The sequence below is a fragment of the Stegodyphus dumicola genome, chromosome 12 (genome assembly GCF_044657685.1).
Source record: "Stegodyphus dumicola isolate Sdum_Otavi_A_Nest chromosome 12, ASM4465768v1".
NCBI lineage: Eukaryota > Metazoa > Arthropoda > Arachnida > Araneae > Eresidae > Stegodyphus > Stegodyphus dumicola.
The window spans coordinates 79,605,521-79,625,798 of record NC_140779.1 but is presented as its reverse complement, the minus strand read 5'-3'; the positions used below and the strand labels follow the sequence as shown (position 1 = coordinate 79,625,798).

Below are 20,278 nucleotides of genomic sequence, written 5' to 3'. Positions count from 1 at the left end.
CCAATGTTCTGTTGCGAGACGTTGCCGAAAAAATCATGGGCACCAATGCTGTGTTACAACTTCCTCTTAGGGAGGAAACTAATGCAGAAACAGACAGGTGAAACCGCAACTAACTAAATATCAACTGAGAAACTAAACTCTTAAGAGTTTGCTAATTACCAAACTTTTAGTGATCGTATAAGTGAATTTTTAATGCATTGCGTTGTGAAAATGCATCCGGAACCGCGCCGTGAGAGGATCGAATAAATAACATGTAAAATCAATATATATATAAGAAAAACACATAAAGGATATAAAGAAAACATAAGTAATAGGTTTCCAGATTAAATACCAGTTTATTTAAATTCCTCACAATTAAAAATTAATCTTATCCTAATCAGGGAGTCAAACTTCTTATTTTTGTTAGTTTCAATTTACTTATTTTAGACACAGGTGAATTCTTCAATTTGTCATTTTTTTTGTTACATTTAAATTCATGATTTGCAAATCTATTACATGACTCTTTTAATTTAACGGGTACCAGTTCTATAATTTCTAAGAGGTTAAGGAAAACATATTATTTGCAATTCATATCTGTTCTAACGAAGATTACACAAACAACTTAAATTATTACATCCTAATTCATATAAAGACCTTAAGGTTTGTCTCGGTCAATTAAGAAGGAGAAAGGGAAACAATTGAAAGCCTGAGAATTAATTTAAGATTCGATGTTGTTATTTTACATTCCAAGGAAGTCGTTGAAACCTTACTTAAAGTTCAAACACAAAAAAATAGAACTTATTTTGTAAGGACGTCTTGAAGTGGAGGACTCGTATCCTAATAAGCGTTGACGTCGGCGGCGCTGATTTTACGTTCACAAATGGAAGTTTCAGAGGACATCGTCCTGTCCTGGCACTATTGGCGAAACACACACGCAGGTAACTGGTTGTCATAACGACGAAGCTATTTTCACTCTGGAAAACAGAAACAGGAGCACTGCTGCCCAGCACGGCTGTCCGCCTGGTTTTGAAAGTCTTAAGTCACTCGCTCGGGTTCAATTTCGCCTTTTAACCAGAACGCGGCAGGGGAGCATGTTTGCAGCTCCCGGCCGGAAACGTCTCTCTAGGCAATTACAGCTCGCCTTCACTCGCTCATCCCAAGAGCAAGCTCGAAGTTACAATCTTAGCCCAAAAGTAAGCAAGTCCACCCAGTAAGTGATTCCAAGAGTAAGAAAAGTAAGTGAGTAAAGTCTCTCGCCTCTTAGTCAAAACGCGGCCGGGGAGCATCTCTCTTCGTAAATTCCATCGTTTCGAAAGCTCAACCCCAAAACAAGTTTCAAGAGTGACGTCCAAAGTAAGCTCCGCAAGCAAGTCTCCAAGTCTCGCACGAAAAGTGGTTAAAACTCCAATTTTCTTCCTCTCCTCCACAAACGCCGGTTCCCACTATGGCTTCAATTATCGCCCCCTTAATTTTGGCAAAATTTTCGTTTTCAACCCCTGAATGCGGAAATAAGGGTGATCGCGCATACGCGCCCTTCTTCACTTAGCCAACAACCGGACCCTCAATCGCCAAAACCTGAATGACTTACATCGAAAGTCAAGTGGCAACCTCTGACCCTTCTGTCACGTACTTCCTGTCCTAAGGTCAACTGCACAATGAAATTTCTTCTAGAACATTCTAAAGGACAAAAGCGCGCGAAATCATGACTTAGCAAAATTGCCCTGCTTCTTTTCACAATGAATCAAAGCTTGTACAAAAATTGTAAATAAATAATATTCTATTGAGCGGTATAGTCGTTGAATACTGGTAGTTGAATTCGGGGTTTGAATTCCGCCGGATGGCTTAGCTAGAGGGACGTTTTGTAACGTGTATACGAACCAGTTCCTCTTAGAAAGTTTTCCACGAAGCATTCCTCCCTTTAGGCAGATAGACTTCGAGTGCTTTGCCACTGAAATAAATCAAACCAAACTAAAAACTGTCAAGACAAAAGTCTTCTTGAGAGGTTGGTGATAGGAAAAAAGTGGTGGAAGAACCTAAGGGTCATTATCCGGGAGATTCTTCTTCAAATATAGGACGGAGTTGGGTAAATTCATATTGTCATTTATTAAGACCCCAGGCCTAAGCCAGGCACGACACTTGCTTCATGCACAAAAAAATTGTGGGCTTATGGATCTGAAAGTATTGATAAGTAAATAAGAGATGTCAACAGCTCTAAATTTAGAAAACGTATTTTTCCTTTTGTTATTTCTTATGCCTATTCATGTACAGCATTACTTATTAGTATATTAAAAATTTAGTATTAAATTTTGTGTATTGATGAATATATTAAAACTTTACTTTACTGAAATCGGAGAAAACGGTATCCGCGTTGCATTATGTTCGTTTTTACCCGAAATTAGTTTAAGATTATAAAATCCAAGTAAAGATATATCGGAAGCCATTCCTTAATTTAAAAATTTCTTCAGAGAAACTAGAAACTGTAAAATATTATGTTACTTTTTTAATCGCATTTTTGTGTTTACAATTTGCACGGTAAAATGAAGTGGTAAATTTCTTTTTAAGTAAAATATTTTGAATAAATGGTTTTTAAGTTTATACATTAGAAAGCTTGCCAACTGAAGAGATGAAATCTTAACTGATAACGTAAACTTACTTGTGAAGATTAGCAGTTTACATCTAGAATATATATGCTATTTCGAATAAAGATAGGTAATCTCACACGACAAAGAAAGGCTGAAGACCTTTTAATATACATAGATTTACCACCGAGTGAAAGCTACGTTCATTTGTTAAGCATTTTAATTCCATTTAACAGAGAATTAACTTTTATTTTCAATTTAAAATATCTTTAACGATAATCATTAACAATAATTAAATTTTAGACATTCTTAATAAGTAATGTGATAAAAATTCAAACAATATAAGCAACACAGTGCGAGCTTTAAGGAACATTTAAACATGAATTAATGACAATTAACTTCAATTTTACACTAATACAATTAAAGTAATTTTACGACTGCCTAGTAATTTAAAATGAAAGTTAAGAATAATTTTGTTCTGACAAAAGGCATAATGTTTTATTTTCAAAAAGAATGTGATTTAAATTTCATATAAAGAGAATAATTTTTTTTGTATGTAATTTAAATTGACTGAGATAGGAAGGAGCTACAATGTACAGAAAAGCCTTATGCAGCAGTGTAATATAAAAAGGTTTTACATTTTGAGAGGAAAATCACTGACCAACAGAAATTTCATACTGATTTCAATTTCCAGTATAAAAAGTGCAGTCCAAAAGACTTCCCCAAATTTCTCTGAATAATTAAACAATTTTTAAATACGTGATATTTAAAAAAGGGACACTTGAAATGAATAAATGTACGAAAACTAATATGTTTAGGAAAGTATTGCCAAACCACGAATCTGCACTTTTTTCCCTTTGCTGAGTACATTGTATCATAGTTCCAATACTACTAAACAAATAGCATGAATGCATTTAAAAGAAATACTAGGAACAATCACTTTTACGAAACTATTAAACCTTTAAACAAATTTTTGCGGTAATGGCTATTTTGCAGATTCGTGGTTTTGCCATTGTGCCGACGGTATATTTCAGTTAACTCTACAAACACGAATGAATGTTTAAAGTTATATAATAAATCTTTTAATCTCTATCTCTGACTAAATATTGTGTGAGTAATTAATATATATTAGAATTTGTTATATTTTTAATAATATAATTTTAATATTATTAAAAAATTATATAGCTCTGTTTCTTTATACTTACGCTAGTTTAACTGTTGCAAATAATTTATCGCTTTCTGTTCTTCGTTTATTTCTAAAAACCTTCAGGTTTCGCACGTAACCGGCTTTTGTTGAAAGATCTACTAATGAAAAGTTTTATTAGACATCTGAAGTAATTTATTGTTCTCTCAGAGTTTGGGGCACGGGAAAAGACACACAATGCGTTTCGTTATCCATTTGCAGACGGAACTAAACTTTCAGTATTTCTAACGGTTATCACTAAAGCAATCTGGCAACATTTTTGGACTAAAAGATTTTTCCTTGCTTTGTATAAAAAATTCCACAAGAAAAAAATATTAAATGATTTAGACATAATTAAACCTTAATTACTATTTACGTGTTAATATTTTTTCCAGATGGAAGCGTGTTTGGTGCATTTACAAGTAAAGCGGTAAACATTTATATGTCTATATAAAAATGCATTAAAATTTGCTTCACTAAAATCAGAAAAATTGGTGTTCTTTTAAAGAATGGAACACGAGGCAGAAGAATATGGGCGTAGGTCTTTGCTTTTCAGTGGATGATCAAATAATCGTAGATTAATTTATTTTTCAAAGCTGTTTTTAGCCTTAAAGAAAGCATGTCGTGAAACTATTAATAGATGCATGAAGTTAAAAATGAAGAATTTGCCTGTGTTAACAGATGCAACGGAACTAGAGATATGAGGCCTAATTATGCAAGTGAAACATGCGCTGAATGTTAATAACATTTTTACATACATAATAGTTTGCCTATATTCGCTTTTTGATTGCTGAGGTGTTAACAAATTGAGTTCATTTCCGAAATTATTCAGCTTTCTACTGATAAAAACCTGTTAGAACGAAATATTTTAGTAAGAGTATTTCTGCATTATATATACTATAGTGTGTATGTATATGTACACTGCGAAAAAAGGTTTCAGGTTTTAAATTACGCCCAAATGGGCGTTTTTTAACGGTTTGTGTGTTACCTTTATTTATTAAATATTATGTTCTTTGCACTTAAACCATAAAATTCAGTTCAACAGCAACGTGGTAAAATAATTTTAAAGTGTACATATCTTTAGAATTTCGTTGAGTTTGTTAAACAAAAATTCGTTAAAATTACAAAATATGAAAACAAAAATTCGATTTCATATTTTGTAATTTTTGTAATTTTCAAAAATTACAAAATATGAAATCGATAATAAAAGAAATTCCGAATTTCAAATTTGAGCTTTTAGATGTGCATATTCGCAGTAGGATTACCTTATTCAAAATTGGATGGCTCTAGGTACCGTTGTTTTATCACAATGCAAGAAACATACTTTTATGCAGATTCTTCATTATTTAATTTCTTCAAATATAATACAGAGAGATAGTATTTGGTGGCAACGTTTCCAAAAGTGATAGAGCCTTTTAAAGTTTTCAACGCAAAATCGCAAAAAGAAAACAATAATTCTTCAGGAACAAAGCCCCTTTGTACTAAAAAGGGACATTTCTATATCTCCCGTTCTACTGGGCTGACTGACGAAATTCCACTTGCGTTTTTCATGTCTCGAAAGCTCGACTTAGGATATTTACTAGATTTGTAGATAGCATTGTTCTAAGTAATGAATGTAGTTCTGAGTCATAAATTGAAAGTAATGAACGTGACCACTCGTGTACAGTGAAATAAAAGGAAAGGAAAATAGGTTGCTCTAAATTTAGAAGTTCGCGAAGTGAATTATTCCTGTCTCAAACTGAAAAAAAAATACGTCAAGGTAATTATTTTAAATTTCTACATAAATTTCGCACTAAAGTTTACAAAATTTAATATTTAAGCATAATTTGAATCGTAGAATCGAAATATGGAAAAAAAAATTGACATGCTATTTCAGAAAACGTCCAGTTTTGCATCAAAATACCTGCATTAGAACAATGCTATATATAAATTTAATGCATATCCTTACTCGCGCTTTCGAGACATGTAACTTCAATCGGTCGAGTGAAACGGGAGATATAGAGCTGTCTAATGTTTTTTACTCAATGTACATACATTGACGTAATAGCTAATAGAAATTAAGCATCTTTCATAAAAAAAAATACTTTCGGGAGATTAATACAGTATATAGCTGCAATCGTGTTTATTTTGTGTACCAAAATATCAAAGCAGCTTTCATGTTACGTGTCTAAGCCGGTTCATGACATTGTATGCTGTATCAAATTGTTGAAAGTTTTTCAAATGTAGGAAAATATATATTTCACCTTTTATCCTCAAATGACGCATGAGTACGTTCTCCTCATTTTAAATTGTCTTAGTTCTCAAGATAATATACCACTCATACTTTAATTACAGTAAAATGAAAACGTTTTATCGTATTAGCTTTTGTGAATATAATAATTAAGATCATTTAATTATTTTTCTTGAATCTTTAATATATCACTCTCATGCAGGCATATTTTTACTTTTCAAAATCTTTCAGAAATTTAGAATGGTCAAAGCTTTATGTATCTTACTGTACAGAAACATATACAGAGTGTATACGATTAAAGAAAAAAAATGTCTAATATGACCAATGGTGTCTGCAGAATTAGTCGGTTTATATTCAGTATAATATTCGGTATTGATGTTTCCTACTATTCTCGACAATGCTAATCATTTTAGATGTTCGTCATAGAGAGATAATATTCTTCTATATTATTTTTATATATGTGTTATGCGAGTTGTTTTTTTTTTCTTTCTTTCTTTCGGGTTAATATAGTATAAAGAAAAGCTTCTCTTTCGGTGTTTCAGATAACGTCATTATCAGTGTAACTCTGCAATGAAAATATACAAACTACATTTTTCTATTAATTATGATTCTAATTTATCAGTTACGTTAATGTATATTATATAGCCGTTTAAATTTGTTTTTCAAAAATTTTCTTGAAGTAATCATTAGCATGCACGATATCAGGAATGATCAACAGGTTGATCACGAAGCAATTTATGACTGATCACAGCCGACAGAAGAGGATTTCAACAAGCAAACACAACTTAGATTATCTACAAAATAATGAACAGAAAAAAAATGAAATTACAAATCGTAAAGCTCTATTAAGAGCTCAACAAAATATTTTAAGAAGGCCTGGGTTGAAATCACGCGCATTGGCTATAGCATCATTTAAAGTATGTCATACGTTAACAAAAGAATGTAAAGCATTTTTTGACGGAGAATTCATAACAGAAATTTTCTTGGAAATAACAAATTTACTATCTAACGATTTTAAGAACAAGACTGAAATACTTACTGCAGTTAAATATCTACGATAGTCTCGAAACACTGTGATGCGACGGATGAAGAAAATGAGTGATGATATAAAGCTATATATAACGACATTAACAGATGATCTTGCGTTTCCATTGAACTTGGTGAATCGACAGATATAAGTGACAGAGCTCAGTTGTTTGTATTTATTTGCAATTTATAAAGATTATGAATCTAAAAATTTGTTGGGTATAATTTCTTTTAAGGAAAGAAATACAGTTGTAGATATATTCAAATCTTTAAATGCTTCCTAAGTAATTTGAAACTATCACTACTTAAAATAGTTTTAGTAACAACAGACAGAGCAACGATATCTGCATAAAGGAATTATAACTTTATGGCAAAATAATGACGAATGTCCAAGTTTTTTGAACTAGCACTGCATAATTCGCCCACAAATATTAGCCAGCAAAAGAACTAATACAAAATAAATAATGGACATAGAGTTCAAAACTGTTAATTCTATTCGAGGAAGTTCCCACGAGTGGCGGCTTTTCCAACTGCAACATGCTGAAGGACAACCAAATTTAGCTTTACTTACGTATGTGAAATGGCTAAGTAGAACTAAACTTCTGCAACGATTTCGTGATTTTAAATGAAATAAATTTTTTGTTAACTGAAAGGTCGAAAATGTTCCCATTTAAATGACGTAACTTAGCTCAGTCATTTACATTGAAAATAAGATTTAGATTTAAATATTCAAAAAAATAATAATAAAATTGAAAGTTTTCAGAGTTTCTATTTCGCCCAAAGGGCTTTTTTTAAAGTTTTGTGTGTTACTTTATTTATTAAATACCACGTTCTTCGAAATTAAAACATTTTACAGTCAATTAGACAGAAAAATAACTTAAAAAGAGCATCTCTTTAGAATTTCCGATACACAGTCTCACGCCCTGGAGATAAAAATGCTTTTTGTTTTCGTATAGTGTTGCCATTGTTCGTTTTGAAATCTTCGAGTTTCTTAATCAAAAACTCACAAATGCTTTAAAAAATATGAAACAGATAATAAAACAAATTCCACATTCCAAATTTAGGCTTCCAAATGCCCATATTCGGGTGGAGAGGATTATTCAAAATTTGATGGCTCTAGGTACCGTTCTTTATCACAATGCGAGAAACATACATACGGTTATGCAGATTCTTTATTATTTAATTTCTATACATATACAGGGCGATAATATTTGGTGGCAACAATTTGAAAAGTTAAACGCTGCTTATAGTGAAATGCACAATATCCCTTCTGGGCTAACAAGTTAATAATTAAAATAATCATTAGCATTAAATGTATACAAAATAAAATTTGTTATGCTAATAGTGCTTTCCGAACACGTTCTGTTATTTACAAATGCATCATAATAATAATTCCAATTAATACATATTTTTAAAAAATAAACTCTATAACTAAGAAATCGACGCACGAAGAAGAAATCATCCGAATGCTTTGAAATTTCGTATGCATAAATGTAAAATTTGGTGTCCAGTGAATAAACAGTGCGATCTCCAGCGTATCGAAGCTGCGCATCCAGCAGATGTATATAAGGAGCTGTTTTTGAACTGATGTTAAAAGTTTCTGTTGCATTGTGATTTAGGATACCTTTCTACGACTGAAAAATTCCTCGCTGCAGAATTCGAGCTCATTACGAGCAACTGCCAGAGTTTGAAAGAGGTCGTATCACTGAATTGATATAGGCAGGTTGTGCAAATCGGAGAATCGCTCGTATTGGAAGATGCTAGAAAGAATGGGTGAACAATGGCAGATTTCAGCGTCATGATGGTACCAGTCGACCTAGAGCCACAACAGATCGGGAGGACAGAGTGATTGTCAGATCAGCTGTCACAGCGCCTGATTCATCGCTATCAATAATCAGACGTGCAATTCGCACACGAGTATCCACCATGACATTCACAGACGACTGATAGAGCGAAATCTATGCTCGTACCGACCGTTACGCCACCTGCCACTCAAGCCTGCACACTGTCGAGACAGATTACAGTGGTGCTTGGCTCTATCAGGTTGGAATGATGCTGACTGGGGATATATAGTCTTTAGCAACGAATCCCGCTTCCAACTGTCGCGTGATGATCATTGAAGATGTGCCTGGAAACGCCCAGAGCAGCGTGCTGATCCTGCTTTCACTATTGCCCGCCCCACAACTCCTCAACCAGGAATTATGGTCTGGGATGCCATTTCGCTTGACAGCCGGGACCCTTTGGCTGTCATTAGAGGCACACGTTCAGCACAGCGGTAAAGTGACACGTTCTGCACCTGTTTTGCTGCCGTTCCTTTTGCAGTACCCTGGCCTTATTTTTTAGAAAGATAATGCCAGCTCACACATGGAACGTGTTGCTATGAACTGTCCTAGAGCTTGTCAAACACTTCTTTGGCCAGCCAGTTCTTCCATCGAACATATCCGGGATATTACAAGAAGGCAACTACAACTACCAGGGAATATTGATGACCTATCCCGACAATTGGAGCAAATTTTTCAGGAAATACCTCAGGAGACCATCCGGGAGCTTTATCAGTATATTCCACGCTATATGGCAGATTTCATCCAGGCTAGAGGTGTGTCAACACCGTATTGAGCTCGTTACCTAGTAACAATGTAATTCTGAAATAAAACATTCAATTGTTCGAAAATTTTAATAATTTTCTGTACATCCTCTTCTTATCCACCAATTTTATCTCCATCAGACAACTCCTTCTTGGTGCTTCGATCTTTTTGTTATAGAGGGTATGTTGCAAAAATTAAAAAAAGTTTATTGAAGTCCTTTGATGTCAGATTTATGTTCATGACAGATATGTATGTTCATGATTCTGAAGTATTGTTCACCATCTGACTTTTGTTTTTAGAAAGGATTTAAACACAAAACATATTACCGCAAAAATTTAGACACATTTAACAGAGAGAAAAGTGGGTTAGAAAATAAAATTTTGACTCTATGAATGCATATAAGTTTAGTAACCAGAGAACATGACAAGGATTTCCGGAACTATGAATAGAGAAATTATCCCAGTATGACCAAATGTAGTGAAAATATGTACTCTTGTTTTAGGTCTACGCATTTAAGTGTCTTTGTTTTTATATTTAAAGTTCACGAAGACTCAATATTATTCCCTATTTACTGATCGTATACTGAAGATTCGTTGTCATTATCTTTCTCTGGATGCACATCAAACTGTGAAACCTTGGTTTTTAGTCATGTAGAAGCAGACTTCACATTAATACATAAATAATAAAATAAAATTTAATCTACATTTTTTGTGAGTCTACTTTTCAATTATAAATAGTATTAATAAAATATCATATCATATCACTAAATATCACTAAAATATCACAAGATTCAAGTCTGAATGCTCTAAATGTCAAGATTTTAATAAGGAGATCACGATAACATTTTACGAAAAAACATTTATCATATATATATATAGATGTTGGCCAACCCTGTATTATAATGTACAGGTCCAGTATTAATGTCATTCAAATCATGTCAACAAGATCAAGATCCTAAGACCTTATCCTTCATTCAGAGTTTCTGAATGCATTTTCAAGATTTAATAACGAAGTAGGTAAGAACGGGAGGACCTGGATTCGAATTTGAAGCGTATCCAAACTATTTTAGTGTCACTCGATTAAAGTAAAATAATGAAAAGCCTCAGCTGTAGTTTACTCCTTTGCCATCTAATCTATACTGTAGTTTTAATTGGACAGAATGTTTCCCTGATTCAATAGAAAGGACAAAGTTTTATTTGTTTTAGCTGTTATACTGGGCGTAGCTTTTATGGATTGCAAGCTTTTTGCCAGTTGTCATGATGTAGTGAGATCTGAAAGTAGAAGATTACATGACAGGAAAATAAACAGTCATAAGATGAGAAAAAAGTGGAAAAAAAAAGGACGAAAAACAGTGAAGCGTAGTGATGGTGGAATAGTAGAATCATTCTTCTAGGACAGTGGCCGGCAAACTCATTAGTCAACAAAGCCAGTAATCAGCAGTTCAACGACTGATATCTCTTTTGAGAGCCACAATTTTTAAACTTAAATTTTATAGATAGGTGTACTGTTATTAATTTAATTAGAGTACTTTTACACTGGTGTTTTACTAAAAACGTCTTCAATCTAACAAAAGTACGTTCGCTGAGGTCGACCCTCTTCCAACTCTCCCACCCACATTTATCTTGTGTACTCGTTTCGTGTATCTTCTTTCGTTCATCCTCTCTGTATGCTCAAATGATCTTAACATACCTGTCTCAATTCTCAACATTGCATCTTTTTTTCACTTCGCAACTTTCCCTAAAATTAACACTCCAGTTTTTAAGTCTTAATTAAACTATATATGTATGTCCGAATAAAACTTATTACGCTTAATAACGATACTAATTATTGATAAAATAAAATTGTAATAAAATTTGAATCATGATAATGACGAGCAAACACTAATGTGAATAAAGACCTTGCAACTCCTTCGAAAATTAGTGTAACTCAGGTTCGTATGTTGTCGTTTTTAATTTTAACCATGATTCCAAGTTCTCATCAATTTACTCTTAATAAGATTCATGCTCGAAAATGATTGTTCTCATGAATATGCAGACCTGAATGAGGAAAGAACAGGAAACGCTATTTTTCAGATGATTATATGAGTCAGGAACGCAACACCATGTGTTAAAATTCAACATATTTCCCTTTTCCAGGTCTTTCAAAGCAGAGGACTTGTGCTGTGAACTAAGCTCACATTTGTGTTTCTCCAGTGTTTCTATATTAGCGCTAAGACGTTCAAATTTCGAGCTCCAGCGCTAAGACATTCAAATTTCGAGCTCCAGCGCTAAGACATTCAAATTTCGAGCTCCAGCGCTAAGACATTCAAATTTCGAGCTCCAGCGCTAAGACATTCAAATTTCGAGCTGCATAATTCTTTGTTTTTTAAATCCAGCAACTGGATTTCAAAGTTATCAAAGACAGTATTAAAGGCAAAACAATTGAATTATGTTACGGTAGTTTTAAGAGGTTTTCCAACAAAGACTAACGTTACTTTGTTGTTTATGAATTCCTGAAACTTGCTAAGAAAACCTTTTCTCATATTATCAGGTTCTGTGTTCCTCCTTACTTGCTTTCGGAACATTAAATGTCCTGACTCGGAACAGGGAGCTTACTAAAGCTATGTTCAATAAATTTGGGAAGTAGACAATACACATAGGAAGGGTATACGAAACCCTTTATTTTTCTCTCTTTACAATGATTTCCGGACTTCGGAATACAGAGACCAACCACTTGTGGTCTGAACGTAAGAATATAAAAATATTAACTAAAAAATCTAACTAAACTAACTTTGGATTAATCAAACAAGTGCCTACTCCAAGATTGGCCGTATATTAACAAAAAGCCGTATGTAGTACAGAGAACTGCTAACACTACGATACGTTTAAAATTATCAAGAGGATTAAACCTCTGGCCTTGAAGGCAACCAGCAACCGAGTAAAACTACTATGGCAAGCGGCCTGCTTCTAGTAACTCCTTCCTCTCTCTTGCTTGGCAAAAAGCCACAACTTAAGTACTTGGCGTTCGCAAGACAAATTTGCATAAATAAGTTAAAGCTTTTAATTCTGGCCGGAAGTAGAAAATAAGAAGTGATAGTAAAGATTTAAAATAAAATAAACGTTAGTAAAACTTAAGATCATTACATACTTCCCGCCAGAGTTAATTAGTTTGAAACTGAGGTCTAAAACGGCCTTGTTGAAAACTTTTAGCTCTAGAATCTAACGCGAGGCTAATCTTTTACAAACATTTCTCACTAGAAACTAGAAACAATTCGGAGAAGGGAACAATTTCGGTCCACTTACTAAAATGATCAACCATAACAAGGAGATACCGACTTTTATTTAACTGACTTTTTGGGAAAGGGCCCAATAAATCGATGCCAATTATTTCATTTGGAAATTCGGATTTAATGCTATTTAGAAACCCGGCCGGGAGGAAATTAATATAATTAACTGCTTGACATGTTGGGCAGGACTGGACATACGCCCTTGTTAACTTTTGCAGTTCAGGAAAATAAACTACTTCGCGTACGCGTTGGATGGTTTTTCGAATACCAGCATGAGAAGCTAAAGAGCAGTCGTGTAACTCCTGCAGTATATTTAATCTAAGACTAGCTGGGATAACAGGTCGAAATTCGTTGTTGGAATTTGTAGTTTTTGTATAAAATAATAGACCATCTATTAGTTCGTAATGGGCCGCCCTATTTCTTATCGCCACAATATCTTGGTGGCTAAAATTTTCATGATCCTTTAAATACTCATAAATGTTTTTAAATTCAGGATCCTTACCCAGTTTGGTTATTACAGTTTCTCGGGAATTTATCGTACATGCTGTGAGCATTGCCACCTTTACAGTATTACCTTCTTCATCTATTTTTATTCTGGATAGGGCATCTGCTACGATATTTTCTTTCCGGGGGTGTGCTTGATTACCAGATTATACTCTTGTAACTTGAGTGCCCATCTTATTAACCTTGGGGATAAGTTTTTCCCTGAGTACAATCTAGTTACCGCCGCATGATCAGAATACACTGTTATTGGCGCCCTTCCAAAATAGACTCGGAACTTTTGCACTGCTAACAGAACTGCAAGTGCCTCTCTCTCAGTCGCGGAATAATTTCTTTGTGTTTGATTTGAAATTCGACTAAAAAATGCCACGGGCTGCTGATTTTGCGAAAGTACCGCTCCTACCGCATAATCCGAAGCATCCGCTGAAATTTCTAAATACTCATCCTTTTCAGGAAATTTCAAAACAGGGGCTTGCGTTAATGCTTGCTTTAATTTTTCGAAAGCACTATTGTCTTCGGCCGTCCACGAGAATCTTTCCCTTTTCCTTTTTAATTTTAACAATGGTTCAGCAATAGCTGCAAAATCTTTTATAAAGGACCTATAATATGAACAAAGTCCTAGAAAAGAAGAGAGCTTCTTCGCCGTATTTGGCGGCGGATACTTTTGCACAGCGATTATTTTTGATTCGTCTGTCTCGATTCCTTTCTGATATATTTTGTAACCTAAGTATTTTAATTCAGGGGCTGCAAAGTTGCACTTTTCGACATTAACTTTTAGACCGGCCTCATTTAATAATGGAAACACCTATCTTAAATCCTGTACATGTTGGTCCAGATTATCACTAGTAATAATGATATCGTCTAAATAGATAAATGTGGACTTTCCAAGAACAGTCCTTAGCACAATGTCCATACATCGCTGAAATGTTGCCGGTGCCCCTGAAAGGCCAAACGGCATACGCAGGAATGCATAAGTGCCAGACTTGGTTATAAAAGCAGTCTTAGGCACATCTTCCGGTCTAACCCCTATTTGAAAATAACCAGTCGTTAAGTCTAAAGTAGTCATGTATTTGGTAGAAGTTATGTTCCTTAGAATTTCTTCGATAATAGGTAAAGGATATACCGGATATTTAGTCATGGAGTTTAATTTACGATAGTCAATTGCAAAACGCCACCTTTTTGGATGTGTTACCGGATAGTCATTGTTTTTCTTACATAACACAACCGTGCTAGCATAACTACTTGAGATGGGCGTTATGATCTCTTTACGTAACATATCTCTAATGTGCCACTTTTTTATAATTTTTTCTTTATTCTTATCATATCGGTACAGTTTGTGGCGAACTGGCAGTGAATCTCCGGTGTCGATACTATGGTTAGTAACTTGAGTAAATCCTGGAATATCACTAAATAACGAAGCAAATTCACTTACCACTTGTCGAATTTTTTGTTGCTCTTCCTTAGGCAGGTGGTCAAGGCTTAACATTGGAGGTTCTGTTTTTTCTTCTCGAACTGGTTTCATAGTCAGCTTAAGGGACGCTTCGTTAAAATCCAGCGTTGCTTCTGCCACTGAAAGAAAGTCTATCCCTAAGATGATATGTGCTTGCAAATTCTTTACGATAAAAACATAATCTTTACTTGCTCGTCCTTGATACGAACGTATAACGGTAATTCTCCCTGCGCAGCTAACACTGTCGTATTATCCGAATTATATATGCGGTATTTACGGAAATACTTCCTAAAAAAATCTTTTGCCACACAGGAACATTGCGCGCCTGTATCCAGGAGTGCGGTGGCTCGGATGTTATTCACCAACACTTCAATCTCTGGAAGAGTCAAATTTTTCACCATCACTGTATTTAATTTGAAGGAAGAGGGGTTTTCTTGGCCTTCGGATTTCCGCACCCTCCCGTCAGCAGAAATCCGTTTTAGTTTAAATCTTGTTTCTTCCTTTCCATGCCTTCCTTCTTTTTCCACTGGCCTTCAGACTTTTTTTGTGGCTTACTATTGAACTGTCGACGTTCGCCGGTTGTTTTTGGATACTCGGGTTTCCTTGCCCACTGATTTGCTTTGCTTCCGTAGCCGTATTCTTGACTTTGCTGTGGTCTTGGCGCACCAAATTGGCTTCGTTGTTCATACTGGCGTCTTCTTTCAATGTCCGCCGTTCTTCTACTTTCAAACTGGATTGCTAGCTCAAATAACCTTTCCAGTGTAGTCGGATTCCTTAATTCAATAATGTCTTGTACTTGGGGAAGTAACCTCGGCAAAATCACTTGAATTATCTCAGGTTCCGGACGGTTTCCATACAAGAGTTTAAAGTCGTGAATTTTTCTTAAAATAAAGCTTGAGAGATTTTCAATTCGTTTCTGGTGTATGCTGAAGAGTTCCTTTTCTAATCTTGCACGATCTCTTACGACAGGCAAAGCTTTTACTAAGGCGGTCTTAAAATTTTCGTAAGTATAGGTGGGACTTCCCGCTTGACCCAAGAGGCTTCTGCCTATACATTTGAACCAATTAAGCGCTTGGCCCCTCAAAGCGCTGGTAGCTAAGGTGACTTTCTGGAACTCATGCACTGGATACAGCATGAAGTGGTCATCCAATTTTTCCAAAAAACCGGTTACCGGTGAGTTTCCATTAAATGTTGCTTCTGGTTTCATCGATGCGCGCATTGTCTGGACGATGTAACCAAATCCTTCCAGGGCGGCAGCTGGCATTTCTGGATTCTGAGCCGCTTCTGCAGGCAGCACAGGTTCTTCTTGAAACTCGGCCATGGTTATTCATCTTCGTCGGGCGCCACTATCAGGTTCCGTGTTCCTCCTTACTTGCTTTGGCAGCATTAAATGTCCTGACTCGGAACAGGGAGCTTACTAAAGCTATGCTCAATAAATTTGGGAAGTAGACAATACACACAGGAAGGGTATACGAAACCCTTTATTTTTCTCTCTTTACAATGATTTCCGGACTTCGGAATACAGAGACCAACCACTTGTGGTCTGAACGTAAGAATATAAAAATATTAACTAAAAAATCTAACTAAACTAACTTTGGATTAATCAAACAAGTGCCTACTCCAAGATTGGCCGTATATTAACAAAAAGCCGTATGTAGTACAGAGAACTGCTAACACTACGATACGTTTAAAATTATCAAGAGGATTAAACCTCTGGCCTTGAAGGCAACCAGCAACCGAGTAAAACTACTATGGCAAGCGGCCTGCTTCTAGTAACTCCTTCCTCTCTCTTGCTTGGCAAAAAGCCACAACTTAAGTACTTGGCGTTCGCAAGACAAATTTGCATAAATAAGTTAAAGCTTTTAATTCTGGCCGGAAGTAGAAAATAAGAAGTGATAGTAAAGATTTAAAATAAAATAAACGTTAGTAAAACTTAAGATCCTTACAATATTTAAAATTGTTGTTTTGAAACAGCAAATGTCAATATCAGAATTATTTTCTTGGAGATGTTTCAACAGTCTTGAGAAGTGAATGATATTTTGTCTTTTAAAATCTTGAATAAAAAGACATAATTTTTTTTCAAATGAAATAACTATTTCTAACATTGAAAAAATTGCATTTCCTTCTTCCTGTAGTTTTAATTAAACTGATTTAGATGATACGTAATGTCTACCATAATTTAAATTGTTTTAGATCCACTGATCCTTCATTACTTTGGATAATGAACACCCTTTACAAAGGTAAATGCTTTAATTTCTGTTAATATGGTTATATGGTATTTCTGTTAATACGTTTTAAAACGTTTTTTCTTGATAACGAACGTACTTTATTGCAAAAATGCAAATGCAGCAAAGATCTGCGTACTCACTCTCCATTTCAACTAAAATATCTAAACTTACGATGATTAAGAGCTTTAGCCGTAAAGGAGTTGATAATCTTAATCACCAATTTCATAACTTTATAAATTTTTATGGTAACGTCAAGTATTAATTCGAGTGATTGATATCAGTGTTATTATTGTCGGTAAATTGCACTGAAACCAGTACAATGGCTCATTTAATCAATACATCAGTAAAATTATTATTAGAATCGGTGCAATGGCATTTTTAACTTGATACATCAGATAACATGAAAATGAAATTTAGTGTCAAAATATCTGAGTTTTTAGACTTTAGACATTTCCAATTTGAATTTTTTAAGGGGTGTTGGAACCCCAAAATCTTCAAAAAATAGTGATTTCGGATTTTCGCATTTTCAAATTCTCTACACTTTTATCTTTCTAAAAATACCATTCCTATAATCTCTATGAAAATTAGAACTGTTAAAAAAATCCAGTTTTAATTTGTCATCTACTACTTTGATCAATGAGGATTTTTACATAAAAACGCGTTTTTCTCCAAACGTGATATTTTTATACTCTATATACCTTTTCTCAGGAACTACTGCTCACAGGTATCTAAACTTTTTATGGCTTATTTATTAGGTTCCCTAATATTTACTGAAATGAGCTTTTTGTAATAAACTTAGCAAACATTTTTTAAATATTTTTGTGTGAGAAAAGTGCTAAATTTTACTATGCCAAACAAAATATTCTGTAATTTACTCCAAAATTCAAAATGCTTCAAAAGCTCATTTCAGTATGATCAGATAGGTATACTTTAATTACAGAAAAAATTTCAAGCTTGTATCTACAACAGATTTTGAGAAAAGGTACATCGAAAATGGCCAATTTAACATTGTCGGTATAGGGGTTTCTGATACCCCTTAATATTATATGCAACCCAAACATTGTCTATGGATTTCATACTTCTTAAATTCTGTTGCTATGAAAAGGAAGGTCTAGAAGCTAAAACTCCTGATATTTTGAAACTACTTGTATCGTACAGAAATGATTGACACAACCGCCCTCACGACGAAACTATTACATTATGCGAAGGGGAAACAAGTGAAATAGACACAAGGGAGTCAATGCATAGATGGAGCTGGTCGCAAGCGAACGTGAATGTCAGGTCCCGTCCCTTTCGTCGTCGTCATTGAGAGCGTAGACTGCAATGATGGAAAGTGATTTTCACGGTCAGCTTTGGACAAAGTGATTCTTATGGAAGGAAGGGATACATGGTATTGAGATTCATCGTCGCATAGTGTCGGTGTGCAGGAACAAAGCACCCTGAAGGTGTATCGTATCCTGTTGGTTGGCCAAGTTCAGTAGTGGAGTGGAGACCGTAGCCAAAAGTGTCAGCGCGGGATGACAAGCAACATCGCATACAGCAGCAGATGTGGTAGCCGTGTCGGGTTTGATCATGGCGAACAGGCGCATAACGTTCAAAAAGAGACAGGGCTTGCGCAAAGAATATTGCAGGCGACTGTGCGTGGTAATTTGGAGATGCCAAATATGTGTGCAAAGGGGGTGGACCTCGGACCTCGAACCAAGACCTTGGACTACGCCTTGCTTGACAACATGAAAGACGCAGTCAGGGGACAACTTGTTGAATCTTCTGCCGAACTGCATGCAAGTGTCCATTAGGTGGTGCACCAACACCGCCACAGACTGGTTTGCCAAAGCTCTTCTGGACCTCCCAGCCAGATGGCAGAAGTGTATTGATATGGGCGGGGATTATTTCTAACTGATGTGCTATCAGTGTTTTGTTAAAATTTTATTTCGCTCTGTGGCAGCATTTGTGTCATTCATTTCTAGTACGACCTAAATAAATCTCAGTTTTATGTTATTTGGTTTCTCATTCAAGTTAAAATTGCCATTGAATGGTATATTAATTCAAAGCATTTCATTAGTTAAAATTTGGTATAAGATGTATAATCAGTACAATCAAAATGCCGAAATTGATACTAAAAGATTTCCTACTAATAACATTGAGGGATATGGTTTTCATGCTTGTGTAAAATTTGATGGCCTTTGTGTTGTAATTTAGAGATTTTCTTGCTTTTACGTGCACGCGTCCGCATGTGCTATTTTGTGGAAGAACCACACTGAAGCAGCCAAAGAACCACGGTTTGCTGACCCCTGCGCTAGGACATGTTGCCATCTAGTAAAAGGACAGAGTAACAATATTTTGATTTGCACTTCTAAAATCTATGTTTGTGCTTGTGCGCATGCGCGTCCTTTTTTTTTTTTTTTTTTTTTTTTTTTTAGCATTATCTCCTCCGTTACGGCGGGCAGTTGAGTTTTGAGAGAGGCATCCCCAGATTTTAAAAATTCATGGGAAGCCATTTACACCTTTCTTATCTTCTTACGACTTTAATCAGCCGAGATATTAATTAAAAACTCTAAAAACGCCAAGTTTCGTACTCATTCTTCCGAGTGGTAACAGTCGTGCACGCTGGATATAAAAATCTGCTTTATTTCGAGAAGTGTTGCCACTGCTGGCATTTAACTAGTACGTTAATAAAATATTTTTAAGTTTTACAAAATATGAAATACAAATAGCATTGCCAAACATTAAATATTGTTCTTATGTAAGGTATATTCTGATATTAAAGAAAACACGTAATTTCATGTGACGCGATTGTATGTCGAAAATGTTTCGTTAATCTCCAGCGTTCAATCGTTCAATCGTAATGTTCGTTCGTCAGCATTTTAAATAAATAGCTGTTGTTGGAATCTTTTTGTTTCGGATTAGAATAATCAACACGATATGTTTTTGCCACGTTAATTCTTTTATTGATATTGAGAAAAAGTTGCTGTATTACATTAAACTTAAATCGCGATGTCGCACGTATATACGTATCAACCTGAAATGTCCGAAGGCATCGTTTCCTGGTTTGGTACCAAAAAACTATTTACAAATTGGTTGTTGCTTGGAAAGAAAGAATTGATTTCATTCATATTTAAATGTTTTTATGCGCTTTCTTTTCATGTGTTCATAAAGCTCATAAATTTTGCTTTGTCGGAGCTTAGCAACTTTGCATACAGTACATTAAATTAATAGTTCATTTTATTTTAAATTTTTTAGTACATAGAACTT

The 20,278-nt window shown here is 34.9% G+C and overlaps 1 long non-coding RNA gene across 1 annotated transcript in view; it reads left to right on the top strand.

Annotated features, from left to right (window-relative positions):
- The first annotated feature begins 1,051 nt into the window (after positions 1 to 1,051).
- The window catches only part of LOC146993700 (uncharacterized), an 80,168-nt gene continuing 60,941 nt past the window's right edge, over positions 1,052 to 20,278 (top strand). The window contains exon 1 of the long non-coding RNA XR_015044345.1: positions 1,052 to 1,172. This is a non-coding gene — a long non-coding RNA (uncharacterized LOC146993700). The remainder of the gene's footprint in view (positions 1,173 to 20,278) is intronic.